Source organism: Equus przewalskii, chromosome 24 (genome assembly GCF_037783145.1).
Source record: "Equus przewalskii isolate Varuska chromosome 24, EquPr2, whole genome shotgun sequence".
Classification (NCBI taxonomy): Eukaryota; Metazoa; Chordata; class Mammalia; order Perissodactyla; family Equidae; genus Equus; species Equus przewalskii.
Genome location: NC_091854.1, coordinates 14,107,634 through 14,127,404, shown reverse-complemented (window position 1 = coordinate 14,127,404; position 19,771 = coordinate 14,107,634). Strand labels below are relative to the sequence as shown.

General features: G+C 45.0%; 1 protein-coding gene across 1 annotated transcript in view; it reads right to left on the bottom strand.

Moving 5' to 3' along the window:
* LPAR3 (lysophosphatidic acid receptor 3) overlaps positions 1-16,146 on the bottom strand; it is a 72,680-nt gene extending 56,534 nt beyond the window's left edge. Inside the window, exon 1 of the mRNA XM_070591814.1 lies at positions 15,903-16,146. The gene's annotated coding sequence lies outside the window, so the exon portion shown is untranslated. The remainder of the gene's footprint in view (positions 1-15,902) is intronic.
* Between the last annotated feature and the right edge of the window lie 3,625 nt (positions 16,147-19,771).

Here is a 19,771-nt window from a genome sequence, read left to right as displayed (position 1 = left end):
AAAAAAATTTTTTAAACGAGAGTGGGGAGAGGGTGTTATCAACTCTACTATAATGCAATAATTTCAAAATAAAGTCCACATGCTTCATGAGCAGTTACTTTACTCTTTGCTATGGTAATACACACAGAGGAGTAGCAAGTTGTTCGAGATTCAGTTTAAACAGACATTGTCTAGAATAGAGTACTGGAGGCCCCTGATACTCTTGGGGAAAGCTAATATTTAGGAGTACCTGTTAACTGCAGGGCTGTTACAAATCTGCTCCCCTAGCTTAAAACAGTAGATCATTTCTCCTAAGAAAGCTAAATTCAACTTTGCTAAAGTTTCATTGTTCTGTTGCTTAACAATGAATGGTAAACTCAGGCACATAAAATTGTTGGGATTTAGATCCTCTGTTCTCCACATGGCAGCCAGGTCACCACAATACACCTCAGCACCTCTACTGTTAGTAAAGGTCCCAAGAGCACAGCCACACAGAGGAGGGGCAGGCACACCCTGGGTGCGCTTGGGAAATGAGAAACTTCCGTGCCTCAAGTCATCTTCTGCTCAGAGGGAGTGACACGCAGGGGAGAGCTGCAGCCTGAGCCGAGCAGAACAAATAGGTCACTGTGCCAGTGCATGTTTATGTAGGGAGGACCGGCCTGTTGTATGTCAGTTGGTCCAACTACTGCTTTCTCTCTCTCTCCATCGAGTGGGTAGACTTCCAAGATGCCATGGTATATACACACGGCCTCTACTCTATGCCTTGTTTAGTAAAGAACTATAATCAAAAGCATTGTTCCCCAAATGTCACTAATGACTGCAGACTGTCTTAAACCTCTTGATTAAACAGGAAAGCAAATTTGGAAACATACAGAACTAAACCAAATAAAAGAGGTGAGACAGAATTTACAGGATCAGCAAATTCCCCGACTTAGCTTATCCAAATGTAATGTAAATCTTTAATGGTGTTTGTTTTATCTATTATACAATTTTAATCTCATCTAATTCATTAGAGTAGAAAGAGAACAAACACACTTTGTCCTTTGACCCTCTTAAAAGGAAAGACACTAATCAAAATGCTTAAAATTGATAATATTTATACATAATATAACTCCATATGTTCTATTACATAGCAAATAATCCTTAGAGCATTGTATAGTCACATGTCAGTAGCTTTACTTTTTGAAGGAGGAGAGAATGCCAAAATTTAAAGTGTGGGCATTCATAGCTGAAAGAGATAGTCTTCTTGTACAAAGAATTTTCTCACTCTGAAAATACATGTTGAGAAATTCTGAAGTTCCTGCTTACAGCAAACGACTTCCTATGAGAAGAAAATTCGATTTATGTTGTAAAATTCGCAACAGAAAACTTTTCGTGCAAACTGTCGGTCCTAACCTCACTGTGGTACTGCATTCCCTTGCTCTCACTCCATTTGTGACCCATCTCCTGCCTCCTGTTCTGAGAACGATATTCAAGAGTCTCTTGCTCTATGTGGTTTGTTCCAAATAATCCCCCCTGTTACCAGTGACAAGTCAACAGTGATGGGCAGTGACCCTGCCATGCGTCTGGAGACCACACCAGCCCAGGTTAGTGCCTGACTGCATCCTGAAACTCTCTAGGGAAAGGAAAATCGTATTTTCAAAGCATGTGGCTGTAGTGGGAAACAGTTGCTTAATCAAGGCTTCAGAGCTTCTAAAAGAGAGAACTGCTACTGCTAAACCAACCAGAGTCTCCTCCAGGACTGCCAGCTTTAGTCAGGAAGTAGCATTCATCACCGAGGCAGGAAGCTCATGGCCTCGCCCTCCTGCCTCCCTCTCCCTCCCCGTGCCCATCTGGTGGTAAAATAGCACATCTGCTGCTAGCCCATAGAAATGCATAGAAAAGGCATCTGAATGCTGTGCCTGATCTCATCCATTGGCCCCTCCAGCTCCCCTCTCCAACCTTCTCTTTACCCTGAGGGACCACATCAACAGGCTCCCTTGCCCTCCAGCTCCTGCCAACGAGAGGGACAGCAAGAGATGGGGAGGAGGAAGGAGTTTGAGGCTGAGATACTGGTTTCCCCCGCTCCTTCCCTGCCAGGTTGCTGTGGGTTGGCTGGGGTAGCTCCCATCAGGCAGCCTCTCCATACTGGAAACTCCCCTTCTCCCTTTCCTTGGCTGTCAGGTTGAGGGATGTTAACTGCTACTCTGGGGCACTGCGCCATCTCTCGCTGGTTTCCATGAACTCTGCCCTCCCCCAGTTACCAGTTTAACTGGATCATCTGTTTCCTGTAAAACTCTGAATAATACAGAAGTCATTTAAAGCATATTATAATACAAACAAAATTTGCAAGGTTTTACTATATTATGGTTTTTCTTAAATCTTTTAGCAAGATCTAGTACATACAACATTTCCTAGTTATAAATATAACAACTCTCAGAGAAGGAAAGAGGAATAAATCATATCCCAAAGGGCATGGACCGGTGTCATCATTCTTCTGATGCCCTCAATGTCCCCTTATGCATACCAGAACCTTAGTAAATTTCTCTACATATAGTAAGTGATTCAGTAAATGAGTGATTTACCCTCGCTTATAAGGGTTACACAAAATAAAGACAACTATATTGTATTCCAACAGATCCCTGCATACTGGAGTCCACCTCATAGATGTCCTTCTTGTAATCCAAGATCAGTTCCAATTCTATCTGTGCTTCTGGTCTTGTAAACCTTGGAAATAAATGACATGGAATAAAAATAATTTTGGCCTAAAAATAAACCAGATTTGAAACTAGATACTGCAGAGAATGAAGCAGTAGACTTTTCCTTATGATGCGTGTTAGGAAGACAAGTTGGGGGGGGGGGACAACCTGAGCCCGGGGGCACTCATCCTGATGCGAGGCAACGCAGACACAGCTACAAGGGCTGCATTGTGGTGGGCACCACTGACCCATCCTCCCCAGTGACACTTCCAGTGGCGGGGGCCAGCCATGGGGGCTGCTGGATAAGTGCTGCTCTCCCACAAGTTCAGTAGCCTGCAGCCTTGGTGAAGATGCTATAATGACAGAGGATCTTTGGACCCTGGGAACATAATAGAGACAAAGTCCATGAGTAGACGAAGAACTCTGGGGCCTCAAGGCACTGAGAGGGGAGCTCAGGAATAAGCTCGTCCCTGTTCCATCAGTAGCCTCCTCTTATTCTAGCGCTCTTCACCTCTATTCTTCCACGTACTCCTTCCACTGAGAATACGAACATGGCTGGGGGTGATGAGAGGCAGTCCTTGACTCTGGAACTATACAAACCCATACAACTGGCACTTTCATACATGTATACATTGATTCTCCTAAAATGACTTTGTATTTACTAGATTCAGACTCTCTTTTAGCCACTGGGGGAAAAATCACCTGATATTGTACCGTAGAAGCATTCTCTGCCTCAGAGTCAGCCTTTGCCACCAGACTGTGGGCTTCATAAGGGCTAGAACAGGTTCTTACTTAGGTTCGTGCACCTGCTGCCCAACACAGCATCATGTAGTAGATGCACACAAATGTCTGGTTCATGCATTGGTTAGTTTCAGTCAGCTGGTTGGAAGGAGAGGAGATAGAAACCTGATCACACTGTGTTGAATAATACTTAGGGGATACAGAAGTAGAAAAAAAGTATAGGTTATTCTTTCAAGAAATTTGGTTGAGAAATACTTGGTACCTCTCCTGTGGCATTTAGCACACTTTATTAAATATTTATTTGTCTTAATCTCCCTTCCAAATCTGTTGAGAGCAGAGCTGGTATCTTTCTGTCTCCCTGTTCTTTGAAGCACAAACACAGAACCTTGATTGTAATCAGAACAAAATAAAAATGTGTTCAATTTTATTGAATAATTCCCAAATCCTGTTTCCAATATTCTTTTTCTTTGGATTCACTGTGGAATTTGACAAATCGTTGGTTATTCCCTTCTTGAAACTCCCCTCCCATGCCTCTGTGACTCGACTTTTCCCGGTTCTTTGCCCACTGTCCTCGGTATTTCTGTCTCCTGATCTTCCATCAGCCTTGAAGTGTACGTACCCTAGACTTGGTTCTCAGCCTTCTCTTCTTCCCCTTTAACCTTTCTTCCACCACAGCTACTATGGCTTAAATTATTTTCTCTATGTGGATGATTCCAAAATAACTATCTCAAATGCAGACACCTCTCACGCTCTCTCTCTCTCTCATGATGAGGCCACAATAAGGAATAAAGTTTCAAGTTTAAACCCCAGGTTTTTAATGTAGGGGCTTAAAATGCTGGTGGCCTCAGGTCTCACTAGCTGCTCATAGAATAGCAGTCACAGACTGACAGAGAGGTTTGGAGCTGGAGAGGCTTCGCCCCACTCACACTGGCCAGGACCTCTGGCTCCCCCCATCTCTGGCACTTTGCATGATCTTGAGATAGATTATTGGAGCCCCCTTCCCTGATGCTCCACAGGGTCCTGACCACCATCATGTTCAGGGGCCTTTGGATCTGCTCCTGCCCCAGCACTCTGGACACAGCCTTGTGGATTCTAACTCAGTTTCAAACCTGGATGTTTGGTTTCTAGACTTCCTCCCAGAAAACAGTTCTCAGTTTCTTCTCATGTGAACTTCCCCTTGTTAGCCTCACCACACAACAGGCCTCTGCCCCTCGGGTTGAATAAGAGGACCAGTAGGACCCCAGGTTCCATTTCTAAGAATTTCTGTTCTGCATGGTGTGACGCTGAACTCCTAGCTCATTTTTGCAACTCATTTGCCCGTAATTGTATATTGGCCTGCGACTTCTCTCATAATTATTTTTTTGTATCATTATTTAGCTTTCCACTCTGTGGCAGAGACTGCTAAATTGTGTTTTCATTTTATTACATAGTAACAAACTCGATTTTCCAGCCTCCTTGAAGCTAGGGGAGCCACACGACTAAGTTCTTGCCATTGGAACACGAACATAAATGAAGCGTGCGACTTCCAGGCTAGCCCCCGAAACATTGAGTGTGTGCTCCTCCGTGCTCTTCCAGCTTCCTGCTGGTTGGAACACAAGCAGGCCTGTGATCCAGCACTGAATATTCAGACCAGGGTAAAGCCCTAGACAACCTTGACTCAAAGTTGTCCATGGACCGGTTTCCATCAATGAAGAGATAAGTATAGAAATTGCAAATGAACACTTAGGAACGTTGACAGCAATTTGACATTGCTTGAAATACAACTGCATAATCAGTGGAGTATAAACCAAAAGTATTGGTCTTTGGCAAATTGGAAATAAAGAAAACCAGTCTTTCCACATAGAGAGTTTGAGAAGCACCGCCCCAGTGGACAGCAGAGAGACAAGATGAAACCTCTCATGGTTCAAAGCTGAACCACTCACCTCAGGACTGTTAACAAGAGAGAAAAAGAAACTTCCATTTTCTTCACATCATTGTATTTCGGGGCCTCTTTGCCTAAGAAGCCTGTAGCCCTAGGTGAAGGTGCTGGAAAGGAACAGAACGTGAGCATGCTGCTCCTTGCAGCTTTTCGCAAGGCAACACAAGAAAGAGACGAGCCCAGGCAAGAACTGTAAATTTGTAAGCAAAGGTGGAAAAGAACAGACAGCATCTGGAACCTGGGGGCCTTGGAGGATCAGAAAAATTAACTGCTTCTGTAACCCCAAAGAGCAGAAAATAGTGTCACCCCTCACTGCCTGTCCCAAATGCCTCTCAATAAGATATTTGCAGTGGAACAAAGGGAGACAGGCTGACAGTAAAGATCAGAGCACCGGTGCATCTTCCCACCCAAGTGCACGTTTTAGAGGAGCTCTGGGTAGACACCACTAAAGAGAGGAAGAGAGAGGTGGGCCAAGCACAGAAGTTGGGAAATAAGGCATCCTTAAGAACTTGGTCCAGGACAGAATTTAGATGTCGTAACTGGAAAGTGGAACTGACTAGAAGAAAAGAGACCAGAAACATATGGACTAATTTTTAAGGAATTATATTGCCAGGGAAGCCACAGCTTGACCTGGAAAGGCGAGTGTTCCTTCTCTGCCAAGGAGCACAAACTTTGCATCACCCAATTCAGTTATGGCCACAGAGGGTGACGGACAAGGAAGAACTTCTCAGGGGACAGAGTCAAAGTCAGGGCCCCCAGGAGGCCTCTCCCAAAGAGCAGAAGCAGGGACCAACCACAGAACTTATTCTACTGCCAGCGCAGGGAGGTCTTAAGAATTCCTGCCCAGTGGGGCTGCATCATTTTTATGCACCTGTGGCAGCTACATGTCTCCCATTCTTCTGAGTGGGAGTTGTTTGTTTTGTGTGTGTGTGTGCACTTTTCTCATTTCCACTCCTCCATTGTATAATGGATGTTTGTTGATCAAAGAAAGAAATGAACACTTTAGCATGGGTATTTAAAACAGAGTTTAGAGAAGGGAAGGCCAGACCTGTGGAGTTCTTGTAAACTAAACCCTTTCAGGGAAAGCATGCAGGCTGTGACATGTAGGAGTGGCAGGGTCATGAGGGGAAAGGAGCAGAAGCTTTGGCATCAGCTGGACCTGAGTCAGATGTAAGCTCATCACTTTCAGCAATGGCTCTCACCTGGCACAGTGCTGATCCAGCCTTTTACTTCCTCTCTAAAAATGGCATAATAACTACACCAACCATAAAGGATCGTTGAAAAGATTAAATAAAAGCAAAGTTTATAAAGTGCTTAGCAAGATGCTTAGCATATAGGAAGTACTCAGTAAATGGTAGATAATACTTCCCAAGAAACTTAGATAACTCAAAATTTCTAAAAAATTCAATGGAATATACAATCGGCATTCTGGGAGTTTAACTGTTCATGATCTGACACTTCAGTTTAACAAGGAGCAATGACAAAGTCATCCTACACCTATAGTAAAAATTTCCCCTGCCTGAGTATGGGCACAGTGCCACAGTGATTATTCTTATGCCTCTGCCACTTCCTTCTTCTGCTGCCTGAAACTGAGCAGGGAGGCAGGAGTGGAGGAGGGGGTGATGAGGAGAGGAGAGACAACAGGGTGTGGCAGAAGAACACAGGCTTCAGGTTCTGGGTTCAAATAGTAGCAGATAACGTCTCTGTGCCTTGACTTCCTCATCTATAAAATGGGGATAAGAATAGCACCTGTCTAGGCTGTGGGGAGATTTAAATAAAGTACTTAGAAGAGCCTCTGAGACATCGTGTTCATTTCATTACCGTTATCATCAGTGGAGCCTGAGGAAAGTTACTTCACCTCTTTGAATCTCCAGTTCCTCTGTTGTAGAAGGGAGGTGAGCTCTAACTTGTTGGGTCATTGGGTTATTGGGACAAAGTGAATGAAGTAGCCAGTGTAACGCTACTTCCAAGTCCAGAGGAGTCAGACAAGACCAGAAATCAAGGGGTGAGCCTGTTCCTAATAGGTGGGGGGGAGGGTCCCAAAACAGATTACTGGGCAGGGGAGACCAAAGGGGGAAACCCCTCCCTCAGACCAGGTGGGTCACCAGCATAAGAAACCTAAAGCCAAGTCCTTCTCTCCTCTCCCACCCTGTCCAGCGTCACTAGCTAGTGTTTTTTACTACCACTGAGAACAGGTAGTCCCAGATGAATATATATAGAAAGAATTTAGCCAGCTGGGTTGAAAATCTGACATTTAGGCTTCCAACTACATTACCATGCTTCCTCTAGGCCACTCTATCCGGATCTTAGAGCAATCCATCAAAATACATTCAGTGATACAGCACCGAACAGTTTTCAAAGTGAGTTCACATCTCTTTTCCCACTTGATCCCATGGTGAGATGGGCAATGTAGCATTCTCCACTTTGCAGAGATGAAAACTAAAACTGGGAGAGGCTGCTGCACTCTGCCCAGCTCCATCCTTCTGGCCCAGGGCTCTTCTCATCACACTGACCATTACAGCCTTTTCTCAGTAGTTAATTCTACGCCCCATGAGAAATGAAATATGCAGATTTGTTCTGCATAATGACATTAAATGCCTTTTGCAAACATTTACTGATTCCATAAGAAATATAATACGATTGTGGTAAATGTCAACAAAAATTTGTAAGTGAATTTCTACTTGGAATTTTTGATAAGAGTTCACGGGGAAGAGTCCATATAATCAAATGAAAATGACAGAATTAAACTCTAAATACATCATATAAAACAGCAATGATTAGTCAGTTTGCCTGTTCAGAGAAATCTCAGAAGAGAAAGCACCTTGGTTTACTTCTAACATATTGAACAACGTAACTTAAGAAACACCTTCTCCTAAAGCATTTTGCTTTCCCCACCAACAAAATAGAGTCCACTGGTTGAACTAGGCCACAGACTTCAATTATCTGACTGTAAGAAATTAGACTGGGGGGCCGGCCCAGTGGCACAGCGGTTAGCTTGCACATTCTGCTTCTTGGTGGCCTGGGGTTCACCAGTTCGGATCCTGGGTGAGGACATGTCACCGCCTGGCAAAAGCCATGCTGTGATAGGTGTCCCACATATAAAGTAGAGGAAGATGGGCATGAATATTAGCTCAGGGCCAGTCTTCCTCAGCAAAAAGAGGAGGATTGGCAATAGTTAGCTCAGGGCTAATCTTCCTCAAAAAAAAAAAAAAAGAAAGAAAGAAAGAAAGAAATTAGACTGGAAATTAACTGAGAAAGACTAGTAATGACCTAGTAGCAATCCATGGAAATCTAACCTTGTTGACATTCCTTTTCCTTCCCCTCTGTTGGATGTTAATGGAATTTGCATACATGTAATGGGCAAGTTTCATTGGTCCTGTTATAGTGGATCTACCCAACCACTGATTCCTCTCATCCCTGTACAGATAAAATTTCCTCACTGTTCACTACATCCAAGAGAAAGACAGAGATGTACAAAAACATGTACAAAGATATAAAATGCCCTCAGGAAGCTCATAATCTATAGTAGTGGGTGCTCAGCCAGAGCTAATCCTCCGCTCCCCCCAGGGACATCTGGCAATATCTGGAGACATTTGTGATAGACATGACTGGGGGGTGCTCCTGCCATCTAGTGGGTGGAGGCCAGGGATGCCACTACGTATGGAACAATGCACAGGATAGCTTCCACAACAAAGAATTATCCAGCCAAAAATGTCATTAGTTCCAAGGATGAGAAACTCTGATCTAAAGGGTGAGATGAGACACAGAAGTATAATGCAGGGTTGAGTACAGCATGAGCTGTAATAGAGACAAAAGTGAAGTGCTATCAGATTGACATTTAAACAGATGAATAAAACTCAGTGTTGGCATGGGTATAAGGAAAATGGCACCCTTATAACAAGTTGGTGAGAATGTAAATCAATACAACTTTTTGGGAGAGCAATTTGGCAATATGTCTCAAAAGGCTTAAAAAATGTCTATACTATTTCTATGTTTGCTTTCTTTCCATTCCCATCTTCTTCTATCTTCCTTTGCCTTCTCTCTTCTTCCCTTCCCAGAACTGAGGGGTCAGTGTGTGGCTGAGAATGCAATATGATGAGAGAGGCATGGGCCATGGTTGGGGAGCCACACAGAGCAGTGAGCTGGAGGGACTGGAGGCTGATAATGAAGCTGCAGACACACACAGATGAGCAGGCCTGGCAGTCAAGAGGTGATGGGAAGAGAGGGGGGCACAGAGGAAGCAGGATGGCCTTTGTGGTTGGGAGATGTGCTACTTAGAGCAAATAAGTCAAAGTACTAAGACAAAGGGAGTCAAGTTTCTAACTTCCAGAGAAGATATGTACAAAGATACAAAGGGGGAAGAATAGAAAGACCTCTGAGTATGGGATTGGAATGGGAGGTATTAGTATGAACTCATGATTTTATAATACATAGCCTAATGTAGAAAAATTTGTAAATGTGTATGTGTATATACATATATTTCCTAGCTCTGCCCTCTGAGAGATCTAAAGCAATGACATCCCAGTAACATGGGCACATCAACCTTCCATATCTTAGTTTCTAAGTACTATTCTCTACCAAAAGGGAGGTCTAACTAGATCAGGGAAAGTACAGGATGAGACTGGAATATCTCGCGGTGCCAGGAAATTTTAAAATGCTCAATGAATGACAGGGATGTCAAAAGGACACAGGAGCCAGCTCAAAGGGACTCCTACTAGCCAAACCGAGGACAGTTTTAACATCAAAATAGATGATAGTAACAGATTTCAATGTATTAAGTACAAAAGGAATCCATGAAAACTTCCTAATACCAATGAATAAATATACGAGGTAGAAAGAAAGTTCTTCCTTATAGTAGAATGACAATGAATAAATGTAAGAGTGATGGAAATAAAAAATCACCATTTGGCAATCTTCCTAGAGGTGGCTGATTCAGGCAGAAGTCATCAATGAGTGGTAAGGCTGTAGGTGAGGTTTAATGAGGAACAGGCTATTTGTGTAACCTCAGAATACCTTCCCACAAACACCAATAAATTTCGAAGGGGCAACTGGTGAACTTAAGGTAAGGAGATCTGGCAAACACCAACATAGCCAGGTGATCAAGGCTACCATTCCAGATATTCCAGTGGTGGGACAGGTTGACATCGTGTACTTTCTAAGTGATATGATGAGAAGTTCTGCCAAGAACACACGACCTGAGTCTGGTTCTGAAGAAATACCTGCTAGGCTCTGGTTGAGAGTCATTCTACAGAATGTAAGACCTGTACAACTGCAAAGACTTTAGGAACAGGGAAAGTCTGAGGAACAATTCCAGAAGGGACATGACAAGTAAATTAACATGGATCCTAGATCAGACAGGAAAAAGAGACATATGGGAGACAATGGATGCAATATGAAAGGGCTCTGTCGATTGGATAGTAGGGTAGTACCAATGTGAACTTCCTGATTTGGTGGTGTAATGATTCATTTTATGTGTCAATTTGACTGGGTTAAGGGATGCCCAGATAGCTGGTAAAACATTATTTGGGCATGTCCATGAGGGTGTTTCCAGAAAAGATTCACATTTGAATCACAGACTGAGTAGAGAGGATCACCCTCACTAAGGCAGGTGGGCATCATCCAACCCGTGGAGGGCCCGAATAGAACAAAAAGGTGGAGGAAGGGCAACTCTGCCCTGTTGCTTGAGCTGGAACATCCATCTTTTCCTGCCCTCGGACATCAGTGTTCCTGGTTCTCATGCCTTCAGACTCGGACTGAATCACACCACCCTGGCTTTCCTGGCTCTCCAGCTTGGGGATGGCAGATTGTAGGACTCCTCAGCCTCCATGATCCCATGAGCCAGCTTCTATAATAAATCTCCTCTTATATATATATCTACATATATCCCTTTGGAGAACCCTGACTAACCCAAATGCTGTGGGACATAAAAAACGATTATACTTATTTTCTCTCTGCCAGTCCCAAGTGACAGTTTAGTCCAGGAAAAGGGCCCTTTCAAAGGACTAACCTATTAAAATCAAGCAGGGCAGGAGGCAAATGATTCAGTGATGTTCTATACCTGATCCCCTGCTTTGGTCTTCAGTAACTAGTTACTCTCAAGGGCTCTGAGCCTCAACTTTGGATTTCTAGCTCTCCTTGGGGAGCGAATGCCTCTGACTCCACTGCCCACCTTTACCTTACATGGTCTGAGTCCATCTGGGGGCAGCTCTAGAATTTCTATAGAGGAGGAGCTTTGGGGCAGCCTGGCTGAAAGGGGAGATCAGGGGGCTTGCCTTAAGGCTGCATTTACAAAGCAAGCACACTGCTTTTATTTGGAGTGCTTGTTTGCTTGGAGGGCCTCTGGGAAAACTGGTGGAGCTTACGGAGGAGCTAAAGTCCCCTCCAACCCATCCCTGCCACCTGCCAACCATCCCTTGATGACACCGCTGAATCTGCACATGGCTGAGTCAAGGCCAGGGCTAGTAGAACCTCCAGCCCAATGTCCCAGGACCTAGGACTAGCTGAAGAGTAATTAGCGGGGCGGACTGCTATACTTAGGAAGGGGTGAGGCAGGCTGTACTGGCCTGGGCAGGTTGTTTTCCAGCATGACACCCAGTCCGGCTTAGCCTAAGGTGTACGAGTGATTCACATCTGAGGAAGGGAGGCAAGGTCCCTGGGAGCAGGGAGGTGGCAGGGGTCACAGACAAAGGAGGAGTTCAAAGCAGTAAGCAGACAGGACAGGAGGCTAGGGGTCAGGTGCTGCCTGACCAGGCCTGGCCAGGCCAGGAGAGGAAGAAGGAAGACGAATAAGGAGGAGGACATCAGCCCAGCGAGTGAAGAGGGGGTGAGTACAACCTAGGAAGTCAGAACCTTCCTCTCACTGGGTACTACCCTCCTGGCTCAGCAGGTAGGTCAAGCAGAGAGCAACACACATCTTTCAGATGGAATTAAATAATTAGGTTCATTCCTTGAATCAGTTTAGTGCTATGCAGAGTGAACCTCAGAGACTCAAGTCAGCAAGAAGGCACAGGGCAGTGAGGATGGCCCAGGGCACCCCAATTCAATGTCTGATGAAGGCCATGACCACTCCTCTCTGACTCATTGGCTGGTTAGCCAGCTCTTTGTTCTTGTCCACTAACTGAGATGAGCAGACAGTACAGGTAATTCTAAGAGGGAAGTGAAGCTTCTTCGGAACTTTGCCCTGTGCCTTCGATCATGCAGTGTTAGGTTATCTCAGTCCTGAAATTTATCTTCCTCTCATAAACACATGGAGCAGTTTCTCAACCTTTGGCAGGATTTCCTCCTCGAAGTCTCCTTCGACATCAGAGGGCAGGAGAGAGGGGCATGGAGGGACTGCAGCAACGTCCACTTAGAATATCCAACACCCATAGAGAGATTCTCCCACCTCCATACAGCCTGCCTGGGGTGGCCCACATCTGGAGGCCCTGCCTCTTGAATTCCAAAGTTTACGTGGCCCTCATGGAGTGCAGAGCTCTTTCACATCATGACTTAAAGGGCCCCAACAACAGTGCATGCAGGTAGGTAATAAAGGAATTATTATCCCCATTGCATAAATGAGAAAACTGATTCAAGGATGCTAAGTGACTTATTCAAAGTCACAAGAGCTCATGAAAGTAGGGCTGGAATTAGAACCCAGACCCCACTGTCTCCTACCCAGGACTGTAAAAACACAAACTCTCCGACTAACTTTGCAGACAGCTCCCCACCCCTCACCTCCACCTCCCCCATCCATGGCTGGACTAAGTTCTCGGGGACTCCTCCACATACATACAGAACCCAGGACAAGGGACAAAGGATCGGCAAGGCTGGAGAGGAGGTAGTTCAGGACCTGCAGGAGGATGATGGAGGGAAGATCAAAAGGACCACGGTGAGGGAAGAGGAAAGTAAGTAAGGAAAGCATGTGGGACGTCGCTAAGTCACCTACGGCTTGGGAAGCCATCTTTGCACTCTTGCTGGAACAGTGTACAGGTATACCTCGTTTGATTGCACTTTGTTTGATTGCGCTTCACAGATATTGTATTTTTACAAGTCCCTCCCCCAGCAAAAAAGAATACAACTTGCTGAGGGCTCAGATGATGATTAGCATTTTTTAGTAATAAAGTATTTTTTAAATTAAGGTATGTACATTTTTAAAGACATAACGCTATTGTGAACTTAGACTGTAGTGTAAACACAACTTTTATATGTACTGGGAAACCAAGAAATTCTTGTGACTTGCTTGACTTCAATATTTGCTTTATTGCAGTGGTCTGGAATGGAACCCACACTGTCTCTGTGGTATGTCTGTACACTTGCACCCATGTTTACAGAAATGTCAATAGTTTAATGTTTATCTAGGAGGAAAGAGGGCAACCAGCATTTAAGGAGTACTTCCTGTATATCAGAGACCCTGCTAAGTGCTTTTCTCTTTTAATCTTGGGAGGTGGATATAATCTTCATTTTTACAGATGAGGAAATAAAGGGTTAGAGAGGTGGAGCAAGTACCCGAGGTCACAAAGCCTGGCCTGGAACAAAGGCTGGTCTGATTGCAAAGCTCTGCTCTTCTCCTTATGCCACATTAGTAATGCCTTGAGCCTGGGCTTTGCCATTGAGAAGCTTGCAATCAGACTTAACCACTCTGTTAGGTATAATCACAGACCATAAAGCATTCTGAACTAATGTATACTCCAAGGAGAATGGCTAATGGGTAATCTGAGTTATAGCAATTCCCATCCGAGTTACAGTGATTCTCCTTGCCCCAGCCCACAGAAATAAGAGGTTGGGCTGAAGTTATGGTGGCTTTCTGCTCCTCAGGAGGAAGCTGGAAAACTTGCGGGAGAAGCAGCCAGCCCGAGGCACGTGTGCAGGACTTCGAGAGTGTGGGCCTTGGTTGCTGCCTAGCTCCAATCTTGTGTGTGCATTTGTTCCTCTGCATGCGTGTGTTTTGGAACAATGAGAGAATTAACATGTTGCAGACTCTCAAATAGGTTCTGATGAACATCCATGAGAAATGATCACATATTTTAACATTTTCCTTTCAGTCCTCATTCACAGAAACATGCAGATCTGCCCTATCAAACCTCTTGTTAAACAGCCAGGTACCTAAAACAGACCTAATATAAAGAGGCTAGTAGTCGACTTATGCACTTGCCAGATTCATAAAAGAGGATGTGTCATTTGTAGTTAAAGCTACAAAGTTTTGAATGCTAAAGAAGAAAAGAAAAATGTGCCAAAATGATCTATTTTTCTAGTTATATGGTAGTGACAATCAATCTATGTCCCAATGGTTAGCCATCCAGATCCCTACACGATACTAGGTCCATCCCTACCTGACACAAGCACAACTCCGGAAGCTTATCTCAAGTACATAAGCCCCATGGCAGGGTTTGCTTGCTAGTCTTTTTAGAACGGCCCAGTTTGTTTAGACAAACATGGTGTTAACAGGGCCAAGGTTGGGTGTTTCTAACTGTATCACTTCTGGGCAAAAAAGAGGAAAATTCTACTCACTGGACTCGACCACACAAAACTGGATCCAATATCTCCTGAGAAGCAGAGTTAGCAACTATTGATGGATAGTTCACTGGAAAACCCAACACGTCTCCTGAGTAATACCACAGTTCGTGCGTTAGCCGGACACTGTGCAGTGCACGGAATAACCCACTTATAAAGAAGGGACCCTCTGTGTGTGCCTGACATCTACTTCATTCTCGGACTTATAAAAAACAAGTAGGAACCGTGAAGAGCTAAGCTGCCCTAAATTCTAAAGTAACATTCCAAGACCAGGTAACACTCTAGGCGGCAAAGTAGTGAGAAGGCAGAAATGTGTTGCAATAGACAATAACGAATTAAGGAGGAAACATTTCGTGGAAATTATTCAGTTAAAAACTGACCTACAAATGCTTTTGAGGGCCGTTTTAATGATTACCTTAATAAGACTAAATTGTTTCCAATATTCACAGTTACTCCTCAAATTACATGCTTGAGAAACTTCTAAGCAATTCTGAGTAGTTGCAACTTGCTGAGGGAAAGCAATAAAGTAACAGTGCTATAGAACAAAGCACTTCTGTCTGCCTGTGGCGAGGGGACCACGGACCTTCACTTACAAGGCACAACCCCCAACCGCGTTACTAGTTAGTTAATAAGCATTTTCCGAATCTTTAGATGCCTTGCATATTTCGAGCTGTTCTCTCACTGACACACCATCGTACCGGGCGTAACTGAAGGCTGAAAAATGTTCTATCCCTAGGCTCCATGGAGAACGTCAGCTCACCATCGATGGCTGTAAGATCGAGTTTGGCAAAAAAGCACCTGTGCAAAAGCGGAGCCGAGTCCGCCCCGTGCTCTCCTTGCCTCCGCGCGCAGCCCACCTGCCCACAGCAGCGGCGGACGCAACACGGGTTTTGCAGCTCGATTGCTCTTTACGCTAGAAAAAAGTGGGAAAGGGCAAGATGCGCCACACACCCGCCTGGAGAGTCCTGTCCCAGGTGTTTGGAGTGGGTTTGGGGCCCGGGCTGGAAGCCGGGCAACCCCGAAAGGCTGGGCCCGCGGAGGTGCGCCCCGGCCGGCCGCGGCCCCGGAACCCTCCCCGCGCCCGGCGCCCCACTCACCGCTCACGCTCGCCCGCGCCGCCGAGCCCAGAAGCGGGGGCCCCGGCGGCTGCCGCATGCCCTCGGGGCCGAGCGCGACGGGGCGGCCGGGGGCCGGGCTCCTGCCGGGCGCGGAGCAGCGCAGGACGCGGCGGGCGGGCGGACAGGCAGGCGGCGGCGCGCCTCCCCTCCAGCGACCGCTGCGACGCGCCCGGAGCCGAGGAAAGTTCGGAGGCGCGAGGGCGGGCGCTGAGGGGCGGAGGGGCCGCGTCCCCGCTCTGCCCCGCCCTGCCCTGCCCTCCCCTCCCCCGGGCGTCGGACCGGTCCCACGGAGAGCGCCCCCCACCGGCGAGGCACGATCAGTGCGCAGGGCTCTTCTGTAGATGCTCTCCTGTCCGGAGTGGTCCCCAGGAGCGTGGCCGGCCTGGAAGAGGAGAGGGCCCCCAACTGAAGGACCGCTGGCCCCCACAGGCTTTACAGAGCCGTCCCTCGGGGCCCCGTATTAAAGCGCTGTCCCTCTGTCTTTCTCTCCTCACTCTGCGGGAGAGATTCGTTTGAAGCGGCTGCGGGGAAGCACCAGCCCACAGCCACCCGCGCCGTCCCGTGGGAAGCAGGCTCACTGCCAGACCAACGCTCGCTCTAAAACTCAACCCCAAAGCTGCCCGGGGGTGCAGGCAGCCCCCAGAGGCCAAGGATGTGCACATACGTCCGGCCTGGGGCCTTCCCTAGGCACCTTGTCATTGAAACAGGAAACAAAAAAATATTTAAAGTTCTTCTAAGAGGCTCCTTGGCTTCCTGGGGTGAATACTCCCGGATACGTTATTTTTCAAAGCTGAAATATAAAGCCTACTCTGACCCACCTTTGGTAAAGAAGAAAGATGCAAAGTAAAACAGCTCACCAGCATGTTCTCTCTGAACTATGCAAAGCAAAACGAGGTCACAGACATGCTAAAAGCTGGGCCTTCCTGGTGACCACAGGAGGGAAATACTGTGAGGTGAAGTCCTTCCTAGCCACGCTTCAAAACCTTGGGAAACAGAGAGCATGCGCCCAGAGGTCTTCCTGTAGCCCTTTGCCCTTCATTCATTCATTCATTGTTCATTCACCTTGACTGATATCGGGCCTTTCTGGATGCCAGCTAGGAACCATATCCCAAGAAACGACCTCTAGGGTAACCTGTCCCCTACCATCAAAGAAATTCTGCTCTCTCTGAAGATAATGTTTTATTCCTTATGCAATGGACCTCATCCCATCAGCCATGAGAGCCTGGTGTGCCTCAAAACCTTCACAGAGATATGGCTAAATTTTGATCAATGTGTGAAAATTATTGTCGCTTCGCCTGGGTGTTCAGAAAATGACTGCAGTGTCTTATAGGTGAACTGTGTAGAGAGGGCTACAACTTGTAAAGCTAGTGCTAAAGAAAGATCGTGTTTACCAGAACAACCAAAAACTTTGCATGTGATATATGAGAAGGGGTCAGCGGAGTGAGCAGCTCAACTCAAACGGCACAGTGCAGGAGGGCAAACTGGTGAACACAAGAATTCTCAGCCACCAGCACTTAGCAAATGCTTAACTCAACAAATGTATAGTATGTGCAGTGAGCAAGTTGTTGTAGGCTGGCTTGGGAACCGTAAACACCAGTTAGAGCCTTCTTTTGCTAGAGAATTTGTTCCAAGTTCCAAACTTATTAGCAAAGGCACTTTGCAAACACATTATGTTGTAACTTGGGAACTTCCTGAACTTAAGCAATGCGAAAGGGAACGGGGATTCTGTAAAGCCAGATGTAATTACAGTTAATGTATGAATCCTAAGAAAAGGAGAAAGGAGAAGAGAATATGGTGAGCTGTGTTGCAAAAGGAAATAGACATTCTAGCTAGATGGTTTTTGACAAATGTGGGTCAGATCAAAGCAAAAGGCAAGAAAGTGATCTAGGAAAGAAATGCAGAGCGGAGGGAGCAGGGAGAGCATCCAGCTTTTGGACCTACAGGTAAGAACAGGAAAAGAGGGACAAAAGGCAAAAGACAAGAAGAAAGAAAGGTGTGATCGCAAATCCTAGTTTTTAGAAAGAAGCTCAGGGATTACCCACCAGAACCTTCTTTTAAGTCCTCGTAGGGTCTATGATGTCTTGCTTCTCTACCAAGATAGTTTTTATTAGTAAAACTAAATTAAAACTAAAATAAAAAATGGCAAACACAGAGCTAGCCCTGATAGCCTAGTGGTTAAAGTTCAGTGCACTCTGCTTCAGTGGCCTGAGTTGGGCTCTCAGGCACAGAACCACACCACTCATCTGTCAGTAGCCATGCTGTGGTGGCAACTCACATACAAGAACTAAAAGGACTTACAACTAGAATATACAACTAGGCACTGGGGCTTTGGGGAGGAAAAAAAAAGAAAGGGAGATTAGCAACAGATGTTAGCTCAGGGCAAATCTTTTCCGGGGGGAAAAATTTTATCTTAAAAAATAAAAAAAGGCAAACACAAAGCCTGAGGGTATACTTTGTCTTACAGATGACAAGCTGGAAAATCATTCAAAACTTTTTCAACAAACATTTGCAGATCAGCTTCCTGTATACAACGTGTTGTGTTTTGTGTTCCTGGAGACAAAGATTTCTAACATCGTTTCCACAGGAGGAAAACAGGAGCATTTCACAGTACTTGATGGAAAGGAATTGTGATGGCTGGAGGATCAGTTATGACCTTGGAGTACCTGTGTCAGCCAGCATTTACTTGGCACGGAATAAATACTGCAAAATAAATAAATAAACAAATTAAATTTAAAACAGGCTCGTCTCCTGCCACAGTGTGGGACAATGTGGGACTCAGGCAAGACTTCTCCCTAACTGGGTTTATGGAAAGAGGCCCATGCTCCTCTGCTCCCAACTTGGCTTGGACCTTCAATCATAAGAGCAGGAATTCATAAATTTGGCCTTCTTAACTTTGGAAAGTGTCTGAACTAAATTTCTGTTAAATTTTGTTCATCTATACTAATGAGTAATGAAGATGCCTATGGCAGGTAAACAGTGTGAGAAAGTAAAATGGCAGCTATAAAGTGAGAGATGTAAGTGGTATCAGAAATAATAGCTAGAAGGTTCTAAGGAAAGACTGAGCAAAAGGTTAACCCTATGGAAATGAAAGAAGAGAGATGGCATAAGCCATTTGATAGCCCTGTAGACTGTCTCTCAGCTGCATGTAACTTCAAGTGGAAAGCAACAGGAAGTCACAGAAATAGTCAACAAATACCAAAAAATCAAAAATCAAAATCAGCTTAAGTTCCTTTAAACTGAGCAAACCATCTCATATGAAATGTGTGAATCATTCAAAAATACTTCTTAGATATTCATCCCACCACTACTTAATTCTACATGTTATTATGCTTGAGAAAAGGATGACCAGTGTTGAAAATAAATGTCATGACGGGAATCTTGCTCTATTAGGCATGAAAGTACATTATAAAATCATAATAACCAGAGCCCAAATTTTTGCCTGTCATCCTAGCATAATTCACGTGAAAAGCAGCTTAGTTTGGTTGATAAATTACTTGATGAATTTAATTAATAATTAAAACAACATGAAACTGGTGTAAAACTAAAGAGACAAAACATTAGACCAGAATATCTCATATACAGATCGTAGGAAATAGAAAATGTGAATATTTGAAGAAGTTAGCATCTTAAATCAGTAGGAAAGGGAAGGCTTATTCAATCAGTGACCCTGGTACAATTCGTTGACTTTTGGGGAGAAGTAAGGCTAGATGCTTACCAAAGTAATTTTCATATACATTAAAGAGTTAATTTATTAAAAAGGAGAAACAACCAGAAAACAATATGAAGAAAATAAAGGTTAATATTTATTTGATTTCAAGTTTGGGGTGAACTTTTTTAAACATAAGAGC